Source organism: Dasypus novemcinctus, chromosome 11, assembly GCF_030445035.2.
Source record: "Dasypus novemcinctus isolate mDasNov1 chromosome 11, mDasNov1.1.hap2, whole genome shotgun sequence".
Classification (NCBI taxonomy): Eukaryota; Metazoa; Chordata; class Mammalia; order Cingulata; family Dasypodidae; genus Dasypus; species Dasypus novemcinctus.
Genome location: NC_080683.1, coordinates 26,748,850 through 26,776,410, shown reverse-complemented (window position 1 = coordinate 26,776,410; position 27,561 = coordinate 26,748,850). Strand labels below are relative to the sequence as shown.

The following is a 27,561-nucleotide window of genomic DNA, read 5'->3' as shown; positions in this document are numbered from 1 at the left end:
GGTTAATTAAAACCCAGACTTGCTGCCTGTCCTCACTGTTTTCCTTTGACCTAATTACAAGATGTTCTTAAATATCATCATTTGTAAAAGAAACCATGGCCACAAATTGCTTAATGAACCACATTGTTGGAACAAAAAAAGGTATCTGCAATTTAGACAAAGAGAAAGTGTTTGCAGCTTCCAAATAAAAAGCAGTCCACAGGAAACAGCGCTATTCACAAGCAATAGAAATGCTCTTGTCTGCAGATAAATTGTTCTTTCCTCTACTTTCCCTTATCTTCCACTTTCTCCCTATCTGAAAAAGGTCAGATCAGAATTAAAATGCCCTTCTTCCTTATCAGCAGATTTTATGTGGTCAGTTTCATAAAGCTTCTGGCTTCAGTGATGTTCTAGATTAGGGAATCATTTCTTTCCCTGAACTCCAACAACAGCTATTTTAATGATAGATTTAAACCCCGGCAAAAAAAAACAAACAAAAATTACCACACCACCACTACTGTGGACAATGACAAAACTCAAAACGCATAAACAAAAACAACTTTATTGTGAGCATGTTGAGTTGGGTTACTTTTGGTCATTTTTGTCTAATTTTATTTGAATGTTTCCTCCAAGGAATTATAACATCTCCAGCCATCCTGGTCTATGCAGGTGTCCCTATACCATATGGGAAAGTAGTTGGGGCGTGGGAAAAAGAATACATTTGAAATGGTCCATTGGGTGGCCGCCAGGACTCCCAAGATTCAGAGTAGTGAGGATTCTGTTCTTAAACACACAAACCCTTCCTGGTCCCCTGCTGAATATGGCTACAGATCAGACTGAAGGAAACAAAACCTCTTACAGAAAAAAGCAAAAGAAGGTTGAGTTAACAACTGGATATGTAACACACAGACCAGCAAGCCGGTGTGCCATTCTGGAGAGTTTTTAAATAGCAATTTCTGGAGATAGTCTTTGAAGGCGCTATGCAGCATAACTACCACTAGAGGGCAGAGCAGACCACTTCAGTTTTTAAACACTTTCTCCAGAGGGCAACTTGAAAGAAAGAACGTTGAACTATGGAGTAAATGCTTAGTGTGTTTTCTCTTAGAAGTTTTGCAACCCCTTAACGTCATCCTATTTTGTGAATCACTTCTAAAGTTTAGGGCAAAGGGGTGGCCAGGCAAGCACTATGTAAATTGCATTGAAATTAAGTATTTCATTAGAAGAAAGGCCTTTGATCACTTTCATTTATTAAAGTATTTTGGTCCTTTGCATATGCCAGATACTGTACTGGACACTGGGGAAATAAATATAAGTAGCTCACTGGCATTGCCCTCTACATGCTTGTAGTCTAGTTGGGGAGGCAGACTAGTGACTTAATTAATCAAGAGACTACAAAACCCTAAATGCAATGAGAGCTCAGCAGAGGAAGATCTAGCTCAGAGTTGGGGAAGGACCCCCAAAGTCTGTCTCCACACAGACTCAATGCCTGAGCATACTGGAGGCTTGAAGACCAAGTCAGAAATCAATCACTGGGTGAAGGCTAAAGACAAGACAGAAGAAGAGATGGTTTTGAGAAAGTGCTTTCAGTATAACAAAATATATTACGGAAAAAATATAATATCCAAATGCAAAAGAACTTTAAAAGCCCAAAAGCTACTGCCAAGAAACCATTACTTCTTAACCATAAACCTTTCTAGATTTCAGGAAGTTTGGGATACAAACAATTTAGGAGGAAAACAGCAACATAACCACACTCATCTAAAATGAGCCATCTTAAATATCAGGAATATAAAGTTTCCTCAGGAATATAAAGTTAGCCACTCAGGGGCTGCACTGGCTCTCCTAGATTTCATGACACACTTGCAATAACTCCCTACTACACTTTCCCTGATTTCATGTAGCAAACCAAGGAAACACAAAAACAGGTTGGTTCCACAAGAGAGCTAGCCCAAAAAACCAAATATGTGTGGACCACACAGAGAGTGTTTCTGGTAGGGATGTGGCAGTATTCAAGCTCCATCTTTTCTGTTCAGATGGAAGTAATTATAGTAATTTCAAAGAAGGCTTTTAGCAATGACATGAAAATATTTTATAATGCTGTTATTTCTGTCAGCCTTTATGGAGCACTTCTCCCTGGAACACAAAGCATAGTAAGAAAAGATCAAAAGTGGGGTTCTAACTCTCAAAAAGTTTCCATGGAACCCTGAAGAAGCTGAAAAGCATTTCAGTCAGGGTCCCACCAGGCCACAGATGGCACACCCACATTAGCATAATTCAAGAAGAGTTTATTAAAGGGACTATTTACTAATGTGAGGGCAGGGAGTAGGGGACTCAGAAGAGTTAGTGCAGTAAGTGGCACAGGGCTACAGCAGCAGAGCTGTATCCCCTGATTTGGGCAGGGGGACATGAGGAAAGGGGGTGTTATTGACAAGGCCAAAGGAGAGAGTCATGGAGAAAAGGCCACCTTGAGAGAGCAGGAACCTCTGTCACAGGCAGCCCCAGGTGACTGCAAGGAGAGCCTGATCTTACTCTCCTCCCTCCCTCCAATACGTCTTGGGGAACCCAATGGCTGAGCCCAATGAGAAACCAGAGGACAAAAGAGTCTGTTGATACAATTCTTCAAGACCAGATTTCCAGGGTAGATATCAAGCTCCACAAGAAAACATCATCATGTTCATCTTAAATAAACCATTTTAAATATCATTCCCATTGTATGTGCAGATACACCTGAGAACACGGCAGGTCAGCCTGGGCAAAGAATGACCAGGGCTGCTGGTACAATAGGTGAGAAACATTTCCTCAAAGGAATCACAGTATTCAGAAGTTGCTGTCAATCTAAGCGTAGGCCTTTGTAACTAATCTTTCTCTGGCTGCTTTTAAGAGCTTCTCTTTATCTTTTTTTTTTTTTTTAACTTTATTTCGTATATTTAATAATTGAAAATATAAATGATTAAAAACTAAGAAGAAAACACAGTTGAATAAAAATGATACATTTCTCAATTAAATGTACTGGATACCTACAGATTTTTTTTTTGAATCATATAATATGTTACACAATATATTTGGTTCATAGTAATGCAATCATTTTAACTTGGATAATAAGAAATTTTACTATGATACACATTTGTGAAATGTTTAAGTTCGTGTGTCAGCTTGGCCAGGTTATGGTGTCCACTTGTTTGACAAGCAGCACTGGCCTGATGATAACTATGAGGGTATTTCATGGATTTAAACTGTCAGTTGGTTGTATCTGTGACTGATTAGGTCTACAATCAAAGGTGCAGCAATGAGAGAAGTCTCCTCATTCAGTCAGCTGAAGGCCTTAAAGGGAGAACTGATGATTTTGGCAGGCAGAAGGAAGAATTTCTTTAGCCAGCCTGCTTCTCCTGGGAACTCATGAAACCTTCATTGGAATTCCCAGCTTGCAGCCTGCCCAAGGGAACTCAGACTTACCAGTCCCCATGGTCACGAGACAATTCTTATAAAAATCAGTTCTGTCAGTTCTGTTTCTCTGGAGGGTCCTGACCAAGAGACTTGATGAAGATTTCATTTTCTGTTTTGTTTTGTTTTTGTTTTGAGGTATGGGGACCGGACTTCATATGTGGGAAGCAGGCGTTCAACCACTGAGCCACATCAGCTCCTGTGAGTTGGTTTTTCAGTTTGTTTGCTTATTGTTTATCTTCTGTTTTGTTTTGTTTTTAGGAGGTACTGGGGACCAAACCTGGACCCTCCCATGTGGGAAGCAGGCACTCAATGGCTTGAGCCACATTCACTCCCAAATGAAGATTTCATTTTAATTATTTTGCCTGGGCCTATTAGGACTTTCTAAATCTATGAATTGTGATTATATATATGCATTTTCTCACATTATTTTGGGAAAATTCTTAGTTATTATCCTCTTCCCCATTCCTTTTTCTCTCCTTCTGGAATACCAATGTTAGACCTCCTTACTAATCTATCTGTCATATTTTCCACTTAAATTGTCTCTCTATAAACTATGCAATTTCTTCAGATCATTTCCAGTACATCAGTTCTCTTTGTCTGCATCTAATCTGGTATTCGGTCCATGTACTGAATATGATTTTCAATTGTTTTGTATGTATTTGCATGTGCGTGTATAGTTTGCTTCTTTTCAAGCTATCTAGTCAGTTGAAGGTCTCTTCCTATTTTAACTCTTTCAACATAAAAAGCATTTCTATTCTGTAAACATTGATTTCAATATCTGAAATCTTTGTAGAACTGATTCTTCAGTAGGCTATTTCAGCTAACTCTTCCTCCTAGACCCTTGTTTCCCTTTTAATAATTATTTCGATTGTGAGTTCACAGCTCTTAGAACATTACCTGTGGGGATACTTGGAGGTCTAGGTTTGTTAGTGGTTTCACCAAAGATTTATGTTTGTTTTGGCTGGGAACATAGGGGATGGGAGTGCTACTCGCCTGGTAGTACTTTAAATTTTTGCTTAGGTCATTGGGACGTAGCAGAATGTGTTGAAGCCCTAAACTTGCTTGACAGTTGGTTCCTTTTACACATTCTTAGGAGAAATTTTTTTTCCATTCCACTTAGAGTAAAGATCAAGACCAAAAAAATTGCTTACTGCTTAACCTATATGATGAAGCACTTTGGGATTCTGACTTAAATGGGGATCTCTAATAAAAATATTCATCTTGCAAGGTCTCTCGTCTCTGTCTTCTGTCTACTATGTGGTGCTGCATTCCAGGCTGCTATTAAAATCAAAGTTCTAGATCCCAGTAGGTGATCAGTGTCCTTCGGGCAACCAATAGTGTCAGTGTTCAATTACCTCTCTGTGTTCATGCTATGTATGTATGTACGTACATGTGTATGTTTATGCACGCGTGTATATGTATGTATGTGTGTGAATTATGTGTGCCTGCATTGCTTTTGAAGATTCTCCTTATTTCCTCATTACCTTTAGCAATCAATTTTAAAAGATCTTTTAAAAATTCTTTACATTCATAAGTTAGCAGAGATTTTTTTAAGGATATATTTTCTGCAATATTCACAAAAACTTTCAGAACTGAAATATGAACTCTATGATTGTAATTTTTTTTTTTCTTTTTGGATTATTTTATGCCAAGTACTAGTTAAATACTAAATGCAAAATCTCATCTAATTCTCAAAGCAATCCTATGAGGAAGGGATTATCAATTCCACTCAAAAGAAGGCTCTGAGAAAATAAATAAACTGCAAAGGCTCACATAATTATTAATTGATGAAGCCAGCTTATCTGATGGCCAAGTCCGTGCTTGTAGTCACAATAAGCCCTGCTTTTATGACTGCTGCCTTAGAGCTTTGGACATTATCTAGTAAAGGTTAGCAGATCTCTTCTTCCCTAAGTGCTTAACTAAGTCTAACATTTTCACCAAATTCAAATAAAAGCAGCTTGTAGTATTCAGAGTTCAGACAGGAAAACAGAGCTATTACAAGTCTTACAGAGATATGGGAGGTTTTTTTTTTTTTTAAGATTTAATAGGCTTTATTAAATATTAGACAAATCAGATTATATTACAATGACAATGGCAATTATGAGAAATAAAGAGGCATATTTCCTAGTGATAACTGGGTCAGTTAATCAAGAAGAATGTAGTACCAATTACATATGATGCTAATAATGACGCTTTAAATTACATGAAACAAAAAAACAGAGTTCTACAAGAAGGAGTGAAATCTACAATTATAGTTAGAGATTCCATTTCTCAATAATCAAAGATTAGACCAAAATCAATAACATATAAGGCTCAAACAACATTTTCAACTGACTTAACTTCATTGACATTGTGGAAATAAATAAAAAACACCTGAATTATAATAATATGAGGCTATTTATTCCAACCTTGCCACTTGACATCAGCCACTATCAGTTGTATTTTTGCAAGTGTTTCTTCTATTAGATTAAATTAGCATTTTGATGTATTTTAACATACCTTTTGACTTTATACTTATTTGCTATGGTATTAACTTTTTAGTGGTTGCTAGAAGGATTACAATAAGCGCTTTAAAATCATCTCATTCTGCTGGAGATGTGGGGTCTTAACATTGAAATCAGAATTTATAGAATATGGGAAGAGTTGGGGAGGTGAAGTTCTGGGGGCGGAGTTGGAGGTGAGGGAAACAGTCACTAACCCCATCAGGCTGCAGCACTGCCTGGAAGGGTGGTCAAGGTTTGCAGGAAGACGTGAGAAGCTGTGGCCATCCAGGAGCACCTAGGGTGTTCCACAGAGGTCTGAGGAACTTTCTACCACCACAGAAACCACCATTTCTGTGGGTGGTTCGTGGCTGGAGGGTGCTGTTAATTGGCTGGACTTACAGTAGGGAAGAGAGGCTGGACAAGGAGGAGAGGAGGGCCAGGGAAAGCGGAGGCCTGCTGGCCTCTCTGTATCTGTCACTGTGTTCCACCGCCACAGCCTTCCAAGAGTAATGCCTTCTTCTTCATATCTGCTTTTCTAGTCTCCTGACAACTTGGCCAACAATAGCCCAGAACCACAGAGAGAAGAGGATCCTGGGAAATGTAGTTCTAGCCTTAGGAAGGGTAATGACAATTTGTCAACAGACAATCCAGCACCCAGGTCTATTGTCAGTAAAACAAGCGGCCCTTTGCATATCCTGGCTATAACATAAATATGCACATGCTTAAAGCACAGTACTGCCTTTCAAATTCAAAAAGAAGAAAATAAATGAAATATTTAGTTATACTTTTGGTTTCATTATCAGCAATAGAATTATGATAAAATTTAATGCAACTACCCCTTCCCCCTGAGATGGCTCCTCATCTATCTGCTAGCTGTGTCTGCTTTCTGTGTCTGCTCATCTTCTTTAGGAGGCACCCGGAGCCAAGCTGCGACCTCCCATGTTGGAGGTGGGTGCCCAACTGCTTGAGCCACATCTGCACCCTGCTCTTTATGTCAGCTCATTGCATCAGCTCCTTGCAACTGCTCATCTTTAGGAGGTACCAGAAACCAAACCCAGGACCATGTGGAAGGCAGGCGCCCAACAGCTTGAGCCACATCTGCTCCCTTAATGCAACTTTTGAATGTAGACCTGGTATTTATCATCAGGCCTCAGACAACCCAGCTGTTGCTTGGGAAAAACCAAGAGGCAACGTAATTAGGAGATTTGTTTTTCATGAAATTATTAAAAGCTTTATTTATGATTGGAATCATTCAATAAAAAGCAAAACCCAATGAGCCTGAGAAAGGCACTCATCTGTGTCTAGAATGTCTGCAGAGCATGTGACACCTCAGTAGCTAAGGAGAAGTGCAGTTCAAAGCCCGTGCCTCTGCGCCAGCTGATGTGACAGCAGCTCAGCACACGCAGCAGCGGCACCAACAGCAGCACAAATTTCCCCCTAAAACTTTGCCCAGAATAAAGCAAGAAAACAAGGGGAGGCTATAAACTCTGCCAAAGTAAGCGTATTTAAATACTGCATGAAATGGTTAACATCCTAACCTTTGCTTAGGAGACTTTTTAATACGTTCATTTGCAGACTCAAAGTAGTTCTCATTCTGTTAACTCTTCAATCAGTTATATTCCCATCTGACTAGATCCGTAAAGAGTTCTAGTCCAGCTAAAATCTTTATGAGCATTTTTGACCACTGTTTATATTTGTTTCATTATGGCCCATCTGGGTTTGTTAATACTCTCAATAATTTGGTCTTGAGAGAAACAGCTTCTGAAAAGGTAAAATATTTAGTATTACCTTAAGTGTTTGAGTCAAATCCCTTACTTGTCCAAGTGAAGCCATCTTAGCGCCTACATGTATCTCAACACTTACACAATTCATAAACAATAAGAAACCAAACCTACAATTAGAAAAGGCAGGAAAATACACTAAAAGTGGAGGATAAATCTCAGGTGTCTTCTTATCTTTTTGTTGCCCTCTTTCTTTCTTTCTTTTTTTAAAGATTTATTTATTTATTTCTCTCCCCTCCCCCCCCCCCACCCCAGTTGTCTGTTCTCTGTGTCTATTTGCTGTGTCTTCTTTTGTCTGCTTCTGTTGCTGTCAGCAGCATGGGAATCTGTGTTTCTTTTTGTTGCGTCATCTTGCTGTGTCAGCTCTCCGTGTGTGTGGCGCCATTCTTAGGCAGGCTGCACTTTCTTTCGCCCTGGGCAGCTCTCCTTACGGGGCGCACTCCTTGCACGTGGGGCTCCCCTATGCGGGTGACACCCCTGTGTGGCAGTGCATCAACACTGGGCGTGGGCCAGCTCCACACGGGTCAAGGAGGCCCGAGGTTTGAACCGCAGACCTCCCATGTGGTAGACAGACGCCCTATCCACCGGGCCAGTCCACCGCCGCCTCTTTCTTTCTCCTTCCTTCCTTCCTTCCTTCCTTCCTTCCTTCCTTCCTTCCTTCCTTCCTTCCTTCCTCCCTCCCTCCCTTCCTTCCTTCCTTTTCTTTCATAATCTTTCAGGACTAAATAGAAATTTCTAGTTTATTATCATCTCACTGACATTTCTAGAATTTTTTCTTTCTCTAAGTTCCATTTTCTGATATTGAGAAAATTCTGAGTACAATTTCTTCTTGGATTTTTTTTCATGAGGAAAACTAATGTTAAGCCAAGTTTAAAAGCAAGTCCATTGTTAAGATGAATGATTGACTATCTACGCAGTAGTGGGGTCCCAGTGCTTCCTTCCTCCCCAGAAACGTGGACATGGTGCCCTCTAGCGGACACGTGGTGTCATCAACGCTTAGGTCATTAACTGAACGATACAAGCTTCAGTTCTTTTCGTCTGAAGTAGCTTTCTGGTCCTTAACAAAGTTTATCTAAGACACGGTCCCCATGTTTTAGAGGGCCCTTCTCAGTATTAAGCCCAAAGAGCCAGGAGATGTGCCAATTCAAAGCCCATAGCCCTGCTTCTCCACCTTGTTCCTGTGATCCAGGGCTCTGGAATTCCCTGTGCAAACACTCTGGGTCAGTTTTCAGGGTCTGCACAGGACTCTTCCAGGATCCACTGGTCTGAGAGTGAACGTCTTGCTGGTGTGTGCAGGGAATGTCCCTGGAGCCTGGGTGTGGAGGCTGGGGTGCTCACAGCCAGTGTGTGAGGCTCTCTTGAGGTATGGAATGGCACTGGACGCAGGAAGACAAGAGGGGAGGCTGAAGGTCAAGGGCGTATTCTCCTTGAACTGCCATCTTTCAAAATCAGTACTGTTAGCCGTGACACTGTACTTCCTCGCAGTTGTTTCTGCTCATGTACTCTCCTCTGGAAAAATAGGAAAGTCACCAAGCAAATATTCCTAAAACTTGGTCCTAAATCCAGGACATTAGAACAAGTGAGGCATCACAGCAATGATTCAAATTTTTCTTGCATATTAGAAAAAAAATTTTTTTTGAATAAAAAACACATAAGAATTAATACTTGCTAAAATAATCTTAGATGTCACAAAAATAAAAAATGAAATTTACAAAAGAATGCCCACCTTTTCCTCCTTCTGTTCCCCAGGGGCAGTCACTGATAATAGTCACCCTTAACTCTTTTCTGCAGAATTGACTTACGCATATTAGTGAATAATGTCCCGACCTGAGTCTGAGCCTACCTGCCATGGAAAGGTAGATTACGCCAAACCCACTGCTGAGTTATTAACACTTTTCTGATCCTCAGTGGGATTTTCTGGAAGGAAAGCAGGCCTTGCCTCAGATTGCTTGATGCCATGGAATTTCTTGAGAGGATTTGGCTCTAGTATGTATGAGGGCCACTTATTATGAAAAAGAGGATGTAGAAGAAATGGATGGGAGTTAGTTTACAATACTACGTGTTGTGTTTATTTCTACTCAGGCACCAAAGCTTTTTTTTTTTCCTATAAAACCAGTCCAAAAAAATACTTAGCTGGCAGTGGAGATACCATGATCACAAAGGTGGTTCTCCCAGGGGAAGTCTTTTTTTTCACTCTTTTTAATATACTTATTTTATTTTATTTTATTTTTTAATTATCTTTTTTTAAAGTTAATAGATCACATAACATGTTACATTAAAAAATATGAGAGGTTTCCATAAACCCCGCTCCCCACCAGGGGGATTCTTTTCCGTTGCATCTTGAATGTGCTGACCCCTGTGATTTCCCCAAATGTGGGAAACTGTACTGCATAATTTGTGGTAGTGGGGGCCTGTGTTTGCACTCTCCCTGATCCAAAAAAAAAAAATTATCTTAAAATGCTCCCTACCTCTGGGCTTTGAGACTGGGCCAAAGTATCATTCTTTGTAAGGGTCTATATTAACTTCTTAAGGCTTCCATAATAAATTATCACTAATGTGGTGACTTAAAACAACAGAAGTTTATTCTTTCACAGTTCTGGCCAAGGCAGAAATCTGAAATCAAAGTGTTGGCGGGGCTGGTTCCTTCTGGAGGCCCCTGAGGACGAATCTGTTCCATGCCTCTCTCCTGGCTTCTGGTGGCTCAGCAATTGACGGCATTCCTTGGCTTGTAGACATACCACTCCAATTTCTAGCTCCATCTTCACATGGCTTTCCCCTGTGTCTCTCTGTACCTTTCCCTCTCCTAGCACTGGATTTAGGGCCCACCCTAAATCTGGGATAATCTCATCTCAAGATCCTTAACTTAATTACAATTGCAAAGATTCTCCTTCCCAATAAGGTCATATCCACAGGTTTTGAATGGACGTGTCTTTTAGGGAACCACAAGTTAACCCACTACTGGGTCCTAAAGTGTAATTCTCTTTTCTTATAAAGCCATGATTTTTACACTTGGAATTGCTCAGTATTAAATTCTTTCTTGTATATTATTAAGTGAAAAAAACAAGACACAGAACCTCATAATAACTTTTGTGTAGAAAGTATATATGCCTATGGGTGTAGCTCAGTGGTTGAGTGACAGCTTCCCATGTATGAGGTCCCAGGTTCAAGCCCTGGTACCTCCTAAACAAGAAAAACATGCATATGCCTATAAACAGATACTCATTTTCGGATATGCATTTTTAGAAATCAAGGAGTGAAATTACAGAGTTCTAGGAAGGTGGAATTGGAGTAGATGGGTACAAAAACAATAGAGAAAGAGCCAAAAGCTGTCCAATAGTCCTGCTTTGGGGTCAGCAGCCCAGGACAATGCTGCACAACCTCCAGGAAGGTGAAGGACAGAGAGACACAGAGCTGAAATGACAATCATGAGTTACTAAACCCCACAGAGACCAGGAAGGGTACTCATCCCCCAACCACAAAGATAAAACTTATGGCTCATTGCAACTGACTGAGAGGGTAACAGATGTCTTCCTCCCTGGGAAAAGGGAGGTAGTGGTGGAGGGAGGAGAGTGGTTTATCTTGAGTGAATTTAATCAGAAGAACCTGTTATAAATCTTGGCTCTGCCCAGACCAGAAACACGGGAAAGCCAAGGTTGAAAGGAACACCTCCATGGAAAGGATCACCTATGAGCACCATCTGATGGCCAGCCAGGAAACTGCAAGAGAAAAACTACTTTAAGTCCTCAACCTGAAATCCTGGGAGAAAATCTGAGCCCCATTAGTGAGTCCCTGACCCAATTTCAATAATTTATGCTGAGCAATTTTTAAAACTCAGAATAAGTTGGATAAAAAATCAAAGAAAAGCCATGAAAAAAAGAGCTAGGCAAGAGAGAAATTGACCATTAGAGTAAATCACCAACATATTCAAGTGACTAGACATCAGCAAAAAATTACAAGCTATACTAGGACACAGGAAGAAATGACCAGCCAAAGGAATAAATGAAAAATCCTGACAAGATACAGGGTTTAAGAAAACTAATCAATGATAATTGTACCAATCTCCTATATCAATTCAAAGAAGTGAAAGAAAATATGATTAAAGAGATAAAGGATATTAAGAAGACACTAGGTAAGAATGAAGAGCAATTTGAAAGACTGTGAAGAAAAGTAACATTTTGGGAATTAAAGATGCAATGGATGACATTAAAAATACATTAGAGGTACATAACAGCAGATTTGAATTGATGAAGGACAGAATTAGTGATACTGAGGACAGAACATCTGAAAAGACAGGAGGACAGAACATCTGAAAAGACAGGAGAACAGAAAGAGAAAAGAATGGAAAAAATGGAACAGGGTCTCAAGCAATTGAATGACAACGTGAAACACACAAATGTATGCTTTATTGGTGGAACAAGAAACAGAAATGGGCAGAAAGAATATTTGAGGAAATGACTGGAAACTTCCCAACCCTTGTGAAAGACATAAATATCAGTGTCCTAGAATAACAATGTTCCCATCCCATATAGAATAAATATGAATAGACCTACTCTGAGACACCTACTATTCAGAATTTCAAATATCAGAACTAAAGAGAGGATTCTGAAAGCAGCAAGAGAAAAGCAAAGCATCACATACAAGGGATGCTTAATAAGATTAAGTGCCAACCTCTCATTAGAAACCATGGAGGCAAGAAGAAAGTGGTATGATGTCTATAAGATACTGAAAGAGAAAATCTACCAGCCAAGAATTCTGTATCTGGCAAAACTGTCCTTCAAAAATAAGGGTGAGAGGATTGTGGTAAGATGGCGATATATTAACAAGCAGAGCTCAATGATATCACAAAAACAGTGGAGAAAGGAAAGATCAGGACAGTACTACACAACTCCCAGGAAGGTGAGGGACAGAGAGATGAAGAAGCTGAAACAACAAATGTGAATTCCCAAACCCCCACAGTAGCCAGGAAGGGCTCCCATTCCCCACCCCCGAGATAATAAGCTGGGGTAAAACCCCTGGCTCTCTGCAGCCCACTGAGAGGAGAACAGACATCTTCCTCTCTGCCATCTGTTTTGATGGAAAAGGGAAAGGGAATCGGGGCCTTTTCTTCAGTGAATTTGGCCAGCATAGCCTGCTTTGAATCTCCACTCTGGAGAGTCAGCACTGGAACACAGGAAAGCCCGTTCTGAAACACCCCCGTGGAAAGGTGCCCTGACGAGCACCATCAGCTGGCCAGGTTAGAATTTACATGTGCAAAAACTGTACTCTATTTCCTGCCCCTGGTAGAAAATCTGCACCCCATTAGTGAGTTCCTGGCCTGATTTTGCTAAGTTAAGTAAGGAAAATTTAGGCTTAGAATAGGTTGAACCAAATATCAAAGAAGAGCTATAAAAAAAAAAAAATAGACAAGAGGGAGAAATTGGCCATCAGAATAAATTCACCAATTCAGATGTCGAGACATCAGCAAAACTTACAAACATACTAGGAAATAGGAAGAGATGGCCCAGCCAAAGGAACAAACCAAATATCCTGAAGAGATGTAGGAATTAAGACAATTAATCAGTGATAATCATACAACTTTCCTAAATCACTTCAAAGAATTTAAAGAAAATATGACTTAAGAAATAAAGGACACTAAGAAGACACTGGGTGAGCAGAAAGAACAATTTGAAAGCTGGTAAAGAAAAGTAACATACCTTATGAGAATGAAAGACACGATGGATAAAACTAAAAATATGTAAGAGGCACATAAGAGCAGATTTTAACTGCTCAAAGACAGAATTAGTGATTTCAAAAGAAAGAACATCTGAACTTGAAAAGACAAGAGAACAGAAAGAGAGAAGACTGGAAAAAATGGGACAGAGTCTCAGGGAACTGAATGACAATGCAAAATGTAAACATTCATGTTATCAGTGTCCCAGAAGCAGAAGAGAATGGGAAAGGGGCAGAAAGAATATTTGAGAAAATGACTGAAAACTTCCCAGTCACATGAAAGACATAAATATCAATATCCAAGAAGGACAATGGACCCCAAACAGAATAAATCCAAATAGACCCATCCTGAGACACCTACTGTTCAGAATGACAAATAGAGATAAAGAGAGGATTCTGAAAGCAGCAAGAGCAAAGCAAAGCAACATATATAAGGGAAATTCGATAAGATTAAGTGCCGACCTCTCATCAGAAACCATGGATGAGAAAAGAAAGTGGTATAATATATTTAAGGTACTGGAATAAAAAAATAGCCAGTCAAGAATTCTGTATCTAGCAAAACTGTTCTTCAAAAATGAGAGTGAGTTCAAAGTCTTCACAAAAAAAAACTGAGAGAATATGTTACCAAAAAACTAGAATTACAAGAGATACTAAAGGGGATGTTACAGACTGAAAGGAAAAAAACAAGGGTAGACATTTGGAAAAGAGTTCAGAAATGAAGATTATTAGGAAGGGTAAACTAAAGGGTAAGAAGACAGACAATAAAACAATATGACAACAGAGAGCCAAAAGACAAAATGAATGAAGTAAGTAATACCTTTACAGTAATAACATTGAATGTTAATGGGTTGAAATCCCCAATCAAAAGACGAAGACGAATAGAATGGGTTAAAAAATAAGAAACATCTATGTGTTGTCTACAAGAAACCCAACTCAGATATAAGGACACAGCCAGGTTAAAAGTGAAAGGCTAGAAAAAGACATACCATGCAAATAGTAACCAAAAAAGACCTGGAGTAGTAATACTAATATCAAACAAAATAGATTTCAAATGCAAAATTGTTATAGGGATGAAGAAGGTCATTACATATTAATAAAAGAGGCAATTCACCAAGAAGAAATAACTATACTCAATATTTGCACACCTAACCCAAGTGCCCCAAGATAAATGAAGCACACACTGGCAAACTGAAAGAAGAAATAGATGTCTCTACAAAATAGTTGGAGACATCAATACACCACTCTCAGTATTGGACAGAACATATGGACACACATAAAACTTCCAGAAGAAAATATAGGGAAACATCTTCAAGATCTTGTGGTAAGTGGTAGTTTCTTAAAACTTGCACCCAAAGCACAAGCAACAAAAGAAAAAAATAGATAAATGAGACCTCCTTAAAATTAAACACTTTTGTTCTTCAAAATACTTTTTCAAGAAAGTAAAAAGGCAGCCAACTCAATGGGAGAAAATATTTAGAAACCACATATCCACATCCATGTTATATAAAGAGATAGTACAACTCATGATGAAAAGACAAGCAACCCAATTAAAAAATGGTCAGAAGTCTTAATAAGCATTTCTCAAAAGAAGAAATACAAATGGCCAAAAAGCATATGAAAAAATGCTCAACATCACTAGCTATTAAGGAAATGCAGATCAAAATATAATGAGATACCATTTCACACCTTATATTATGGCCATTATTCAAAAAACAGAAAACTGCAAGTGCTGAAATGTATGTGGAAAAATGGAAACACTCTTTCACTGTTAGTGCAAATATAGAATGGTTCAGCCTCTGTAGTAAACAGTTTGGCATTACCTCAAGAAGCTGAATATAGAAGTGCTGTATGATCCAGCAATCCTGTTACTGGGAATAATTTCAGAAGAATTTAAAGCAAGGATGCAAACTGACATTTGCATATTGATGCTCATAACAGCATTATTCATGATTGCTAAAATATGGAACAGCCTAAGTGTGTATCAACCAAAGAGTGGATAAACAAAATGTGGTGTATACACACAATGGAATACTAGTCAGCTGTAAGAAGAAATGAAACCAAGATGCACATGACAACATGTATGAACTTAGAGGATATTACATTGAGTGAAATATGCCAAGGAAGCTGATGTGGCTCAAGAAACTGAGCTCCCACCTACAACATGAGAAGTCTCTGGTTCAGTTCCTGATGCCTACTAAAGAAGACAGTGAGCTGGTGCAACAGGTAGGCACAGCAAGCTGATGCAACAAGAGACAAAAGAAGAAGAAAAAGAAACATAATGAGAGACACAATAAAGCAGGGAGCAGAGGTGGCTCAAGTGATTAGGTGCATCTCTCCCACATCGGAGGTCCTGGGTTCAGGCCACAGCTCCCCCCAAAGAAACAAGGAAGGTGAACAGACACAGCAATTGCAAACAACGAAGGAGTGGAGAGAAATAAATAATTTAAATAAATCTTAAAATAAAAGAAATACGCCAGACACAAAAGTACAAATATTGTATGCTCTCACTAATATGAACTAAATACAATGAGTAAACTCACTGAAGTAAACTGTAAAGTATAGGTTACTAGGAAATAGAAAGTGGTTTAAGAATGGGAGATGATGCTTAATGTATGTAATACATTATTAATTATTATGTACATATTAGTGTAAGTAATAATTAATACATTAATAAGATTAACTGTAAAAATGTGGAAATGAATAGAGCTGAGAGTAACACATTATATTGACTATAACCAACACTGCTGATTTATAAACGTGATTGTGGCTGAAAAGGGTAGTATGTGGAAGTAAATGTCACCTGAAAGCAAACTAAGAAATAATCTAGAGTATGTATAACAGTGATTTCAGTGGTGGATGAAGATTGTGGTTAATAGTATAAATATAAGAATGCTCTTCTTTTACAAAGGGCTAAGAATATGGTGATACAGGGGAAAAATTAAAACTAATGTAACTTATGGATAATAGTTACAGTAATAATGTAATATTTTGCAACTAGTAAGAAGATATTTTTTCAATACTAAGGTACAATAATAGGGGTTATAAGGGGTTATGGGATTTTCCCTATTGGAGTAATGAAAACATTCAAAAATTGACTGAAGTGATGACAGTATAACCCTGTGATGAAAATGAGAGCCACTGAGTGCACACTTTGAAGGGATTGTGCAAAGCATGGGGCTGTATCACATAGGGAATTCAGTGGTGGACTACGGACTGTGGTTAACAGGACAAATATAACAAAGTTCGCTAATGAACAATAACAAATATATAGTATTAATATAGGGTGTTAATAATTGAGTGTGTTGGGGGGAAATCCACACTATAAGCATAAATGCTTGACAATGCTCATTTATAGTTCATAACAAATATTTCACGACAATGTAAGGTGTTGGTGGGGAGATTTATGGGAGCCTTGTATGATGAGACACATTTTTGTAAATTCACAAATTTTACTACACATTTGTTTATGTATGTATGTTCTTCTATGAATGATATGCTTCAATAAAATTTTATTTTTAAAAAAGTTTAAATAAAGGAAATATTACAGAGAATAACATTGGGGATGGGAAGAGGGTATGGTGGGGAGAATCCTTTCACTTTTTATTTTGTACAGTTATCTACAGACTACATTTTAAAATGGGTTTTGTGGATTGGAGATCTTTGTTCTTGTTTTGGTTTGTTTTATACCTCTATTAAAAATTGAATTAATATTCATTATTTTAGAAACTTTTACAAGTCTCTCTGGGAGAGTTTTTCAACAAATATACTTTCACTAAACATCTTAGAGCAGGTAAGGAGGGTGAAAATAATTTCATAATTAAGTCTTCCTATGTCAGGATTCTGATAAAGGATGTCATTTAAATTACTAATTCCGTATATTGTCCTCCAGCTGAAAAAAATTACTGAATACTACCAGAATGTCCCAAGCAAAGACCCTCTTTGTACTGGGGCCAAGCCCATATGTATTGGAGGCCAGGTGGCCTGGTTTTGAAAGTTCAGAGAAATGACTGATTATAGTACTTTAACAGTGAGGTACAGTGAGATCCTGGCACCCTCTTATGGCTATCATACCTTTTACCCTTTGTAGATGTAAAATGAAGAGAGATTTCTTGATCCCATTTTCTTAAAAGAGGACTTGCAATATTATAAAGGTGTTTCACATGCATGGGTAACTCCAACTGAATTTATTTTGGAATTCAGAAGATTGAAAGAGTATTTCACATATATTTTTTTAAAAACATGAAACTTCACTAAGTAATGAGACATTCCACTTAATCACACCAGAAAATGTTTCACTAGTCTGTAGTACTACCATTTATGTTGACTACTTTCTAATAGCTATCCTGAACATGTATTCTGAAGCATTATTTCAAGCTATATCAGTCAAAGGATATAATTCTTAAGAATCCCCTTAAGTAAGAAGTGGGGGCCAGATATAGGGAAGCAAAAAAACAAAACAAACAAACAAATGCAAAACCTAATGTATGTCCATATACTTCCCAAGGAAGGGGCATTTTATCTGAGTGCTTAAGGATGAGGATGCCGTTAACTAGGTTAAAGAAGGGTGAAGTGGTGGTGTTTCAGGAATAGAAAATGTCATGTCTGAAATCCCTAGCCAGGGTACAAGAAACTAAAAGAAAGTCACAGAGCACAGAGTTGTAGTGACAACTCCAAAAGAAGCTGGAGATACAGGCAGAGGCCAGACTATGCAGGCATTGTAGGCCATGTGAAAGTATTTTGACCTCTAGTTAGAATCTGATAGAAGCCATTGAAAGCTTTACAATATGTGTGAGAAGATTTACTCATGTTATCTTCATGAGTAATCAGTGGCCTAATTTTTGTTCCTTTGAAGGCAAATTCTATTTCCTCCTTGGTTGCTTTGTCTAAACTACATTTTCATTATAACATTCATTTCTTTCACTGGTTGGGGAAAATTCTCAGCTATCATCTCTTCAGGGATTTCTGCTTCCCCATTCTAACTCTCTTGTCTTTTTCAAGAACTCTAATTAGATGGGTGTTAGAGCTACTTATTCTGTCCTGCTTGTTTCTTAACCTCTCTATCAGGTTTTCCATCTCTGTTTCTCTCTGTGCTGCATTCTTAAAAACTTCTTCAGAACTCTCTTCTGTTTCACTAATTCTTTCTTCAGCCCACGTGTAAACCCATCCTCAGAGTTATTTTTTTGGTTTGCATCTAATAGGCTTCTTTTTCAAATGTATTTGTTCATTCTTTTTATATCCTATTCCCTGCTTGTATTTTCTAGATTTTCCTTAATTTTTAAATTATTTTATTTTGACATAATTACATATTCAAATGCAGGTATAAGAAATAATAAAGAGATCATCAACTATAACAAATATTCCACACCACTGCAAAGTGGTGGCGGTGGTGACTGATTTTTCTGTAAACCTACAATATTTCTCATTAAAAAAAAAGAAGACAGAGAGTTCCCATATACCTTTTACCCAGGGTACCATTTTGCAAAACAATAGTACAATGGCACACCAAGATTTTAATTTTTTAAAACATATTATTGCTACTTTTAATATTCTATATCTGATAATGCCAATAAAAGAAAAAGGGTTGTAGGTCATTTTTCTTATTTCTGTTGGTTCTGGCACATTGTGCCTTGCACCATTGTGTATTTTATGATTTGTGACTCTGAACAGTTTTTACTTGGATCTTTACATGGGGTGATCCTTGGATGGAGGCTGGATTTTATGAGAGAGGAATTATCTTTGTATCTGTCAGGCTACTGTGGCACACTATACATCCAGGAATCCTTTAAACTAAATTCTTTGCTGTAAATATTTTGGGATGGCCCAGATAATATGAGTTTAGTTTACAGAACTATATAAAATTGTCATGTGGATGTGGAGAAAAGTAATCTGCTGGAGTTGGTGGGAGTCAGGTTTATATTTAGATCACCTTTTCCCAGAGGATAGTATAGGGCAACATACTCAAAAGAGCCTCTTACCTGGTTTAATGCTCTACTGTCAATGTGTTGTTTTTTTTTAAACTTTTGAACAAGGAGCACCACATTTTCATTTTGCATTGGGCCCCACAAATTATGTAGCCAATCCTGCGATGAATATGGTTCTTTGAGAGTCCCAGTTTTATGGGGAAAGATCTCCTATTCGGCTGAGTTTTTTCCTCTTAGTAACTTAAAACCTAAAGCTCTCATTTACTGGGTTGGTAAGAGCAACTTCAGTGTTCTGATGACCTCTCTAAGTTTTGGCTGTAGCTTTTGTCCCAAGTTGTTCTTTACTTTTCATTCCATGTCACTAATGCTTTTAAGAAGATAATTTAAGTCCCTGGGAAGTTCAATCAAGTTATTTTTTCTGAAATCCTGCTAAAAGCTGAAGCCTGGGTAGAATCTTGGTGCTGATTCCTCTCCTTTCGGGTAGGTATTTCAGGAGCACTCCTCCCTTCATGGGCTCAATAACCTCCTTCTGGACCATTCCTCATCCATTTCTCCTCCTGACTCCATAGCTAGTCTGTATGCCAGGATATCTATTTGCTTTCCAGTGTATTGTTTAAGACACAGATCCTAAATCTTGATTTCTTTGGGGTTTATCTCTCTTTTTTATATTTTGGAAATAAACATATTTATTTCATATATTCTCATTATATTTATTTCCTTTTGTGTTTGGCTTATTTCACTCTTGATTCTCAAAAGCCTTTATTCTCTCAAAAATCTCTGCTTTTAGAAATTTAAAGCTAAGCTTTTTCAAATCTCTGTATTGAAAATTTTAAATGTGTTTAGAAATTGAAAAGATGAACATTGATTATTTCTTTTGCATTCCTGCTATAGCATTATTAATCCTTACTTGTAGAAAAGATACCCCTGAATCAATAGATGAGGAGTATGAGGGTAAGCGGTCACCAAGCAAAACCTTTTGTCCCAGTTTTGTCCTTTCACATCTGAGTGCATGAAGTCTCTGAGACCAGCAGGCCTGGACTTCCAGTGTTTGTTTGTTTGTTTGTTTGTTTGATTGTTTTAAAGATTTTATTTATTTATTCATTTCTCTCCCCTTCCTCACCGCCCCCCCCCCCAGTTGTCTGTTCTCTGTGTCTATTAGCTGCGTCTTCTTTTGTCCACTTCTGTTGTCAGCGGCACGGGAATCTGTGTTTCTTTTTTGTTGTTGTTGCGTCATCTCTCTGTGTGTGCGGTGCCATTCCTGGGCAGGCTGCACTTTCTTTCATACTGGGCGACTCTCCTTACGGGGCACACTCCTTGCGCATGGGGCTCCCCTACGCGGGGGACACCCCTTCATGGGGTGGCACGGCACTCCTTGCGTGCATCAGCACTGTGCATGGGCCAGCTCCAAATGGGTCAAGGAGGCCCAGGGTTTGAACCGCGGACCTCCCATGTGGTAGGCAGACGCCCTAACCACTGGGCCAATGGACTTCCCAGTTTTACAAGCAAATAAATTCAAATTTTAGGTGTAATCCATTTTGAATTGAGCTTAAATCTCTCAACTAATCCAATGGTTAATGTTATGTTGTACAGTTACTGAACTCTTCTACTGGAGGTCAACTATGGAGTCACAGTGAGCGCCATCACATATATTTGATGAAAAACAGCAACAGGCAAAGCTGGTTTGGGATATTTTAAAATATGATTTTAGCTTTGAGGTTTCATTTCAAAAGAGATAATTTCTAAAAGTTAAGCACTGGAAATACAACTTTCAGTTATTGTTAGTTACTAGAGAGCAGAGCAGGAACGAATGTGGTCTACCAGTTTGTGGCAACTTACCTGTTTATTGGGTATTTCAGACTGTTTCTGAGATATATTAATACACAGTAGTCAGCTGAAATCTCTGGGAATCTGAATGAATTCATCATTAAGGGAATGGGATATACTTCTAATTACTGCTCTAAACTTTCATAAACTGTCCATTTCCATTTCATTAGAAGTATTGCCTTAAGTAAGAGTTAGAGGATTGTGGAAGATAGCAGAGTAGGACTTAGTACTTCCACCAGAGCAACTATTCAACAGACAGGAACTGTCTGAAACAACCAACTACTTTGAAACTCAGGAAACCAGAAGAACACTGTAGAACATCCAGGGAAGAACAGGAGGAAGAGATTGGGAAATTATGGTAAAACACAATAAGTTGCTCTCACTGCCCTGTGGCCATTGGTGCCCATCTCCCATTCTCATAACCAGCCACTATGAGACAGAAAAGGACATAAAAATCTTCCCCAGGACCAGGGGTGGGCATGGCTGATCACTGATCACAGCTCTTGGTTAACAACTTCAGATCACTGGGATCCCAGCTCTGAGGGTGGCCATTTGTAGCAGTTTGATATGGTTATGAATTCCAAAAATAGATAGTGGTTTATGTTTGTAATCTGGTCTGTACCAGGGCATGATTGAGTTATGATTTGGCCTTTGATTGGGCCACGTCATTAGGGCATTGAGTCCCCACCCCTTGGTGAGTGGGGAATCACAGATAAAAGGTATGGCAAAGGACAGAGTTGAGAGTTTTGATGTTGGACTTTGATGCTGATGCCTTAAGCTGGAGCCCCAGGAAGTAAGCTCTTGGAGGACAGAGAAGCCAGCCCCAGGAAGAGAGGAATGCTGAGCCCTGGAAGAAGCAAGCCCTGGGAAGAATGGAACCTCGAACCCAGAGAAAAGCAAGACCCTGGAAGGGAGGAACTAAGGAAGCCTGAACCCTCACAGCCGTTGGCAGCCATCTTGCTCCAACATGTGAAAATAGACTTTGGTGAGGGAAGTAACTTATGCTTTATGGCCTGGTATCTGTAAGCTCCTATCCCAAATAAATGCCCTTTATATAAACTAACCAGTTTCTGGTATTTTGCATCAGCACCCCTTGGGATGACTAATACACCATTGTTTCAACCTGTCCCAGACAAAGACTGTGGTCGCCCTTTTTGCAGCCTGCCCTGGACAAAGCCCACAGTGGAGGAGACTTAAAGATGCTATGCTTCCTCAGAGCTGTGGGGGACAGTTAGTTGAAAGGCTGCATTTGCTTGAAAGAAATTCTTGGCACCCCTCTTGATACCCTCTCCAGGGCATTTTGGAGCAGATCTGTGCTTCCTTCATGAGTCCCTTGCCCTGTTTCAGCTGGGAAACACTGATGCAGGGACGTCCCCTCTAGCATGTCCTCCTCCCAGTTTTTCCCTCTAGGCAAATATAGGCTGAGACAGTGAAAAGAGTGAAAGAAACTATAGAGGTAGACAATCTGGAGAAAGGTTTGCCAGCTTCAAGGAGAGGGTAGTCTGTCACCTGGGAGACAGAGAGGATAACCAAACTCCTATAAACAGGGGAACTCCAAAATAATTCACCAGCAAAAGCCTAGGACAAGACACAGGCCCAGAAAGACAGAGAAAACCCTGCACACTGCATTCACCTTAAGCAGACTTTCCTGATTAAAAGACTGAAACTCAAGAAAATCTCTCTTGTCACCAGCTGGTTACAAAATCAAGAAACAGACTTCTTGTGGAATAAATACCAGAGTTAACATTTTAAAATATTAAAATGTACAGTGAGGGGAAAAAAAGAGTACAGGACAAAGACAGGAAACGATGACACATCTGAGAAGTCCAGAGAACATTAAACGAGATAAAATACACCTCACCATACATTGATCACCCTATTGAATGAAAAAGATGAGAGAGATCTGAACACTGCAAGAGATAAGCAACATGTTATATACATGGGAGTCCCAATTACATTCAGTGCCAATTTCTCATCAGAAACCATGGAGGTCTTTGCCCTTACACTAGGAGGATTGTTGCTTCTCCACTGGGGAGTGCAACAAAGTTCCCCAGAATGGGAACTCAGTACTCCCTCAGTTGTCATGTGAAACTCTACCTACTATGTCAGTACCTGACAAACATCCAAACATATCTATATACTGTACATGCATGCCCTGGAGAACTCCCTCCCACCCATGCATCCCCCATCAATGACACCCCACATCAGTGCTCCTTCCCTGCCATAGTTGAACCCCTTTGATCCAAAACTTCATGAAAAATGGAGCCTAATATATTGCCAAATTCAATTAATAGGAAAATGAAATAGTACTGATAAGTTTAAAGATTAGAAATAGAATACATAATAATTTAGAAAAACTAAAATAAAGTGAAAAATAAATTAGGGTATTAAAAAATGAAAAATAAATAAAAATTTTTTTGAATTTTGCCTTTCAACACTGTAATAGGAATTGCCCTGTACATACAGTGGCAAGGCAGTCTCTTCCATTTCTTCCTCAGTGTCTACATCCTTTTTTTTTTTTTCTATGTTTCAAAAAAGTTTTAGGTCATGGTCAAGTCACATAGAGAATACAAGGGACTCCATACATCCAAGATCAAACCCTTTCCCCCTTCCCCAGTGAAGAAGGATGGCCCTTGATACTGATGACTATGCTTATGAACCTGTGTACTTGAAATTTTAACTAGGCCTAGAGCTGCAGGGTGCCTAAGAGTTACCTCCTAAGAGCCCCCATGTTGCTCAAATGTGGTCATGCTCTAAGCAAAACTCAGCATGTAAATATATTACCTTTCCCCCAGCATGGGACATGACTCCCAGGGATGAGCCTCTCTGGTGCTGAGGGATTGCTATGAAGCACTAGCTGGTGATGCAACCAGAAAACATGCTTCCTGAGTTTTAAAAAAATTGTATATAGTTATTGTGATTACCAATATACTTGTATTTATTTCTGCTATCTTATTTTGTATACCCTTTTTTTCCTGATGTCTTTTGTTTTTTTTAAAAAACCTACTATTTGTTTGTTATGCACTCTATTTTTATTCTTTTAGTGGTTTACCTTAAAACTTTATATGCTATTTAACAGAGCTCTAAAGAAAATAAATATATTGATACAGCTTCAAATTTTAGATACAGGGATCTTAAAATGCTATAATGCCAATTACCCAGTTGACATACAATTGCTGTCCAATACTTTGGTTATATCTTTTTAATTGGAAAATACTTATTTTTAAATTTGATTCATAAAAACATGTAAACTCTCTGTAGGTATATATTTCATGCTGAGTTATTCTGTATCTAAGACTTCCAATATCTGAACTCTTATGGGTGTTTAGAACTGTTTTTGTGCATATATGTGTGGTTTCTGCTGAGACTCACTCATGGTAACTTATTTCCTTAAGTGTTTGTTAATTTTTTTTACTATAAATTCAAATTTGATAACCTGAGGGCTTGGATTTTGGATATTTCTCTCCAGAGAAAATATGTATATGACCTGGGGTCACTTCCATTTCTAAGTTTGGTAGTATGAATTGGAATCCAGGTCCCTGAAAGAGCAGGCCTATGACTACAGATTCTTAAGGAGGCAATCACTGTTATCATCATTTTTCTCCATCAACAGTTTTCTTTGTTGGTGCCTTTTGCTGAGAGGCAGATTTATCCAGCCTACCCTTTCACTAAGAATGTGGCCTATTCAGGTGTCCTGGCAGTATGTGCAGGGCCTCAGGTTTAGCCTCCCCACATAGTGTAGATCCAAGATCTACTCTCCCACTTCCCTGATCACTGTCCTTAATCCCCAAAACTAATTCCTGGCCCAGTGTTTTCTCAAAACACCATATATATTTCTAAAAAGTGAACACCACAGATTCTGTAAAATCCTTCATTAAAAACAACATGGCTAGTGGGAAAGAAAAGGGATAAGCAATTCGATTATGCAACTTTATAATCTGGGAACTAATGAATACCATATTATTTCTTATAGAAATATTAGCAGTTAGAATTACATACTAAATGCCAAACAAGGAATACTACAGCACATATGGTACTTTACCTGAAGAAAAGTGAAGTTAGCTTGATGGAGGGGAATATAAGGAAGTGTTGCCATTGACTAGTTAGAGAAGCAAGGACAGAGAGACATCCTTCTCAGAAGTTACAAGTGGAAAGGTAGTGGCAGGCTCTGTGTGAAATGCAGTGGTGCCAGAGGTGGATGCATTGGTTCATTGTCTAGTAGTTCTTGTTTTACATAAAGACCCAGGCGTTAGGACTTCTAAGACAGAACAAATGACCAAACCAAGCCAAGAATGAGAATTTGGGCATGAAGGCACTTAATTTACAGTGTGGTATTCCTCCACAGCTGCAGTGGAATCTGTGCTCAGCTGCTCTTATTTGTGGCACAAGCTGGGGGGAAAAAAACATGTAGGAGCTAATGAAACTTCTGCATTATACTGACTTTGTTTTTCTATTTTCCAATTTTGTTTGAGCTGACTCATGCGTAAGAAAGGTGCAATAGAACAGTATAGAATGGAATGGCATAGGTTCCCAGGACAGCCCTGGCTTCCACATGAGTTCCTGCTTTGTTTTTTATATTTAAAATTTTTTCTGTTAGAGATTGCCTTAATATTTTGGCAGTTCAGCAAAATGTTTAACAGTTAACTTGCTGGACTTTGTCTTTCGCATGGTATTTTTAGTGGATAGCAATTTGGTACATCTGGTCCTCCCATGCCCTCTCTTCTTCAGCCTGCGTTGCCTAAATTTTTCCCCTGGAAGTCTCTGAGTCTGGGAGGCAGTACTATAAGGCTGAGTCAGATCCCTGATAAGCATCTAGACAATACTTAACTATTCCTCCACTGTGGCCTTAACATAACCACTGAGCCAATGCAAAGATGGCAAGGAGCGCTGAAAAGCAAAGGGATTAAAAAAAAAAAAAAAAAGGCAAGAATTCCCTAGCACAAAGTTAAAAAAAGGGAGGAATGAAATAGCACGTCAAGTGTTTCAAAGATAATCTCATAGATTATGATGAAGCATCACAATATAGCATAAATACACAGAGCATCACATTACCCACATCATCATGGATTGCCTCCTGTATCAAGCAGAAGGTAGGATAAGCATCAAATAAAACACTCATTTGCATGGATTAGTTGAAATACTGGCAGAATGTGCTAAGAGATGTTAGTAAAAGCTACAAGACTCCAATATTACCAATGGAGTCTGAAACCCTCCCTACTCAATCCATACCAATCCTTTACCCTAATTCATATAATTCTTTCGTTTCTACAACTTCAAAGGACAAACTATCAATCTCTGTCTCCAATGACAGGACAGCCAGCACACATCTGACATTTTCTGGTGAAATAAGTTATTGTGAATGAGCTCCTAGGGTTTTGACAATATTTTGCTTCCTATAAACATATATGTTTCCCCTGTTCCTATTTTCAGATTTATATGGTAGCACACCACAAGATTGCAGTCACAGGTGGCGGACTTGGCCCAGTGGTTAGGGCATCCGTCTACCACATGGGAGGTCCGCGGTTCAAACCCCAGGCCTCCTTGACCCGTGTGCAGCTGGCCCACGCGCAGGGCTGATGCACGCAAGGAGTGCCGTGCCACGCAGGGGTGTCCTCCGCATAGGGGAGCCCCACGTGCAAGGAGTGCACCCCTGTAAGGAGAGCCGCCCAGTGTGAAAGAATGTACAGCCTGCCCAAGAATGGCGCCACACACACGGAGAACTGTCACAACAAGATGACGCAACAAAAAGAAACATAGATTCCCGTGCTGCTGACAACAACAAAAGTGGACAAAGAAGAACATGCAGCAAACAGACACAGAGAACAGACAACCAGGGTGGGGGCAGGGAAGGTGAGAGAAATAAATAAAAATAAATAAATCTTAAAAAAAAAGATTGCAGCCACATTTTATTATGATTAGCATATTCCTGACTGTACTCCAAGAGGTTGCAATTCTGATTTAAAATGCTGTCACTGGGAAATGGACTTTGGCCCAGTGGTTAGGGCGTCCGTCTACCACATGGGAGGTCCGCGGTTCAAACCCCGGGCCTCCCTGACCCATGTGGAGCTGGCTCATGCGCAGTGCTGATGCGCGCAAGGAGTGCCGTGCCACGCAAGGGTGTCCCCCGCGTGGGGGAGCCCCACGCGCAAGGAGTGCGCCCGTGAGGAGAGCCGCCCAGCGTGAAAAGAAAGAGCAGCCTGCCCAGGAATGGCGCCGCCCACACTTCCCGTGCCGCTGACGACAACAGAAGCGGACAGAGAAACAAGACGCAGCAAATAGACACCAAGAACAGACAACCAGGGGAGGGGGGGAAATTAAATAAATAAATAAATCTTTAAAAAATAAATAAATAAATAAAATGCTGTCACTTAAAGTCCTAAAAATTAGATATTGTTGGACTTCCTGGACAATAAATGAAAG

General features: G+C 39.2%; 1 long non-coding RNA gene across 1 annotated transcript in view; it reads left to right on the top strand.

The window, feature by feature from the left end:
- The window catches only part of LOC139439991 (uncharacterized), a 153,635-nt gene that overhangs the window by 86,467 nt on the left and 39,607 nt on the right, over window positions 1-27,561 (top strand). Inside the window, exon 3 of the long non-coding RNA XR_011650073.1 lies at window positions 3,559-3,621. This is a non-coding gene — a long non-coding RNA (uncharacterized lncRNA). The remainder of the gene's footprint in view (window positions 1-3,558; window positions 3,622-27,561) is intronic.